The following is a 5,175-nucleotide window of genomic DNA, read 5'->3' as shown; positions in this document are numbered from 1 at the left end:
TGTTCTAGTATTAAGTTGAATAAATGCCTCATATGGTAAGTCAGTTTCATGAGGCCAGTATATGCAAAAGCATTATGCGTACTGAAGTAGAAATTCAGTATGTAGCCGAGGACAATTGTCCTAAAACTTAATAGTCAGTTATTTCCCATTTCATGGGGGGGGGGGGGAATCCTAATTCAATGGAACAAACTGTGCGAGTTTTTGCCCTATGTGGTCACCGACTGTGACTGACCTGGTATCAAGAACTGGCATGAGGACAGGATCTTGGTACTATACTTAGTGAGTTGATGGTGTGTGACTGCGTGTTTAAAGATAAACGTAACTGAATCATAACGTGTGAGACAGAAGCTTGGTCAGTCGTATCATGCGTTCTACGTGTTCGGAACTGAATAAAAGACAGAATCTGGGCTCTCGTCGCTCAGGAAGTGGTTAATTAAACGTCATACCATTACGTGTTTGGAACTGAAAGGACAGAATCTGAGCTCGCGATGGGGGACTTAGATTGTTCATGTGTTGTGACTGTAGGTGGGTAGAACTGAAAGGACGGAGTTTGTTCATGTCACTATTTGCACAATTATTAAATGTAACTAAAGTGAGTGTTGCTAAAAAATGAACCGAATGTGATTATGTATTTAACAGATGACGAACTAGAATCTGTGTTCAAGGCAGTGTCGTAAGTGATTTGGTGAAAAATAACTATGAGTAAGTTTATTTCGTGAATCTCACGAGCACTAAAGGAGATAACTGTTTTAAATGTGACTAATTATCATTCTTTAGCCTTGATGGCATGCAGCTGTTGCTGCCGTATATATAAGCACAAATTTTATGTCCCATATGCACACTATCTACGAGACTACCTTCGAATGTCAGCTCGGTGCAACGTGCCGACGCTGTACAACCTACCTGATGGAGCGAGAATACACACCGACGCTGCCTGCAACATCTTACGGCGCGAGATAACATGCTGAGGCTGTCACAACTATGTGGTGGTCGAGATGACGTGTTGTCACTTTCTGATGATGATGATGATGATGTTTGGTTGGTGGGGCGCTCAACTGCGTGGTTATCAGCGCCCGTACAATTACCCAATCTTTGCTCAGTCCAATTTCGCCACTTTCCTGGATGATGATGAAATGATGAGGACAACACAAACACCCAGTCATCTCGAGGCAGGTGAAAATCCCTGACCCCGCCGGGAATCGAACCCGGGACCCCGTGCTCGGGAAGCGAGAACGCTACCGCGAGACTACGAGCGGCGGACTTGTCGCTTTCTGAGTTCTCTGATGGGACGAGAGCACATTAAGCCGCAGCAGAGAACTTCTACTCGTAACGAGATTCATGATGCTGTACCAGTATCCTGTTGGACGAAACTGCACGCAGCATGAGACCAAAACGTTAAGAAGATTGCAACAACGACAACCTAATAATCAGATAGTCGTCTAAGGCTATTTAAGTCGAGGTTGACGATGATGCCAAGAAAGAAACCTGCGGGGGACAACATCTGCAAAATAAAACCCTACGCAAAAAAGCCATGATGCATTAAAAAGCAGTGTAAAATAAGATGTCAATTAGCACTTCGTCAATCAGCAAGAAGAAATCAGATGCACCAATGATCAAGATATAAAGTCTACCGCTGATTAATAATTGTAAGATGAGACATATCAATAAATCGTCAGTTGAACTAACGTATTCCGCAAACCACAAGAAGAGGTGGGTACATAAGTTGGCAACAATCTCGCCGAGGCGCTGACGTAACTAACAAATAATTGAAGTCGACATGCAGACAACGCTAACAACGATCCGTCGAGTCGCTAGCCTATTGAAGAGGCGGTTCGAAAAGATTAGTTCCATCTCAAATAATTGCTGTATTTCCCAGTGCAACCGCACGGAGGGCCACACGACAATTGCTTCTACTTTCCCCTGTGCAACAGCAAGAAGGGCCTCAGAGGAGAGCGACGCGGATTTGATAAGCTGACGTCGCCTGAAAACTCTATCAAGCTCAAGACCAAAGATTTTTCTGTTAGACACCTTTTAAATAATTATAAAATACCTGTAATGAACTAAATTTTTTATGATAGACAGACTTATTCAGCATAATTTAGCGATGAAGTTTTAAATGAACTATATCTAAAATGCATATACTTATTTATAATATTCAGATTTATTTTGGGTAGTATAGTCATGAAGTATTGAGCATACATAGCACTCCGTCTTCAGGTCACAAATGGTGCATCGGGACCATCCGACCACCATGTCATCCTCAACTGAGGATGCGGATAGGAGGGGCTTGTGGTCAGCAAACCGGTCTCCTGGTTGTTACGAAGGTTTTCTTAGACCGGAGCCGCTACTATTCGGTCGAGTAGCTCCTCAGTTTGCATCACGAGGCTGAGTGCACCCCGAAAAATGGCAACAGCGCATGGCGTCCCGGATGGTCACCCATCCAAGTGCCAGCCACGCCCGACGGCGCTTAACTTCGGTGATCTGACGGGAACTGGTGTATCCACTGCTGCAAGGCCGTTCCCCAGGAAGTATTCAAATGACTTATAATATGTAAAAATCTATTATGATATTATGTAAACATGTTATTGGAAAGAACAATTGTACAAACTAATGTAAAAAGAACAATGTAACGTAAGCATCATCTTACCCCCTTTCCCCAATCATCAGCAGTTCGGTATTTCAAAAGCTGAAAGGATTAACCTCCGATTCCACATTAAAATCCCCAAATAAATCAGCAAATATGAGTTCATTCCCTCTTTTAGGAGAAGTATAGAGTGTTTACTAAATTAGTGGAAATATAAAGATCGCGGTTAGGGTGAGAATGACAACTCCATGAAGCAGAGTGCAAAATGTTGTCGTTCTGAGGGGCTTTTATAGCCGCTCTTTTAATAGAGAGCACTATTATCAAGCTTATTCTCGTAAAAGGAGAGAGCTAATAGATAATATCGGAAATAATTTATAGCATTAAAAAAGTTTTAATTAAAATTATCGATACATAATCGCTCATCAGAATAACGTCCGTAGCAAAGTAGCGCCTCAGGGAAATCAAAGAGGGTTCAAAGCTGCTACTTTTGTTTCTAAATTCCACTATATAAAGCATGGGCGGGTATTGTTAGTTCCCTTGACTTGTTTTCTGCGCCCTGAATACATCAACGTAGCTGCGTCGTGCGATATAGCTGCCATTTCTGAGTGATATGCTTCGGAATGGATCAGGGTACTTCCGTTACACTACAAGAAAAGTGACTGTAGTTAATTTATACGGGACAGACTTACGTTGAAACTTATACTGAGGTCTAGGTAGATCTTTGCCGTAAGGTCACGCACCAAGAATATCTGAGGAACTGTATGGTCGACAGAAAGTAGCACTCACTATTAAACTCTCTTACATTCGTGAATAACCGATAACAGCATCTGTGGACTATACGAAGGGACGTTAAATTGAATATAAGAACGGAATTGGACACTTAGCTTTGTGAAACTAAACGCGTATGAAGTTTGAATGACTGTATCGAAGTATAGTAATGGACCATAGTGCTTTTATAACATCTTTGAGTGACCAACTATAAAAACACAGACATTTTCGTTGCCGTAATTGCTGAGAGTAATTGCAGGAACAGCCCTCCTTTTCTTTATATACAAAACGCAATCATTCTTGATCATTTAACTAGTATTAAATGTTGTTAGTAAAAATTATAGTTATTTCCACAATAGCGTTTTATTAGTCAACGATAATCATAGGCAAGCTGCTAACTGTATCTCTGGATGACGGAAGGTTCGATTATGAAATATTACGAAGCGTAAATTGTGACTTAAAATTATTTAAAATTTCATTTCTAATCGGACAGGAATAATTCAAAATCAGAAACAGTGCGGATAAGTCGTAACGTCGGAAATAGGAAGTTGAAATAATAACTAACATACAAATACGTTATTAATTATCTTGTCTTCGGTAACGCAGCAACAAATGGAGGCTGATCGACTGCGCAAAAAGTAAACATTAATTATTCTTATGAAAACCGGAAATTTAGTCGCCGTTTCAGTGAAGATGTTTGTAGCTGCTCCATCTGATGTGTAGATATAACGGAAAGTCGGGCATATACAGTAGATAACAACATCAATACTTTACGTCAGAGAAGTCGACGACAGCAGATCGACGGAGTGCGGCTACACAGGTACGACGAAGACCTGGTCAGCGCTGTCTCTCCGTGTGCATTAGTCCAAGACATGCTGGCCCCAGCGCACGACTCTTGGCATGGGAATCAATAAGCTACAGCTCTCGTTCACCTTTGGTGTTTCTGGAGGGTACGCTAACCAACTCTCGGTACGTGCAGAATGTTGTTAGTCACATTCTTTCGCCGTTCTTACAAAAGGAAGATGATGTCTTGTTCCAACAGGATAATTCACATTCACACATTGCCCCTGATACTTAACGTCCTCTGCAAGAAGTGCAGCAACTTTCCTGGCCAGAACGATCTCCGTACTTGTCTCCAATCGAGGCACGTGTGGGATGTGTCGGGACGAGAAGTGACTCGCGTGACTCGCCAACCAACAACTCTTACAGAACTACGTGAACAGGTCTAACAGGCGATTTGTAGCGTATTCCAGGGCAGTATTCGCCATGTGTACGTTCGACTGGATGCCAGAGTCGGAGCCTGCATTGCCGGCAGTGGAAGCTACACCACGTACTTATACGGGTGTTTCAACGTGGGCCGATAACTGGTACCTCAGAAACACGTCCACTGTTGATCTGTAACCGTAATCATTCTATCTACTGCGTATGCACTGTTGCACAAATAAATGTTGAGTAAACTGGAAACCTCTCAGAGGGTATACTAATTTTTTTCCGGTAGTGTACTGCTCAGCAGGATGCCGTGCATAAATTATAGATCTGTCGTCGAGAGTAAACATCATAAAGGCGATAGCACGAACTAGTGAATTAAAACCGAGACATCAGCAAATATCAGTAATCCCAGTGAGTGCTAATTCAACGTCCTGATCGACGTCGCTTACTGATCGATGCGTGTATGCGGCCGTGGTGCTGATGACCGCGCCACTGTTCGATAAGCATGTAGACCGAGAAAGCAGTTTCTGTTTGAAATAAGGATGTTTAAACAGAAAGACACGTGATCGGTCTTTTGGCTTCCGAACAACATACATAACACCTCCTGAAATATC

General features: G+C 42.3%; 1 pseudogene; it reads right to left on the bottom strand.

The window, feature by feature from the left end:
- Positions 1–2,404: 2,404 nt before the first annotated feature.
- Positions 2,405–2,522, bottom strand: LOC126089808 (5S ribosomal RNA; annotated as a pseudogene).
- Between the last annotated feature and the right edge of the window lie 2,653 nt (positions 2,523–5,175).

The sequence above is a fragment of the Schistocerca cancellata genome, chromosome 6 (genome assembly GCF_023864275.1).
Source record: "Schistocerca cancellata isolate TAMUIC-IGC-003103 chromosome 6, iqSchCanc2.1, whole genome shotgun sequence".
In the NCBI taxonomy this organism is placed as follows: domain Eukaryota; kingdom Metazoa; phylum Arthropoda; class Insecta; order Orthoptera; family Acrididae; genus Schistocerca; species Schistocerca cancellata.
The sequence above is the reverse complement of the archived record's forward strand: the minus strand, read 5'-3'. Positions and strand labels throughout refer to the sequence as shown.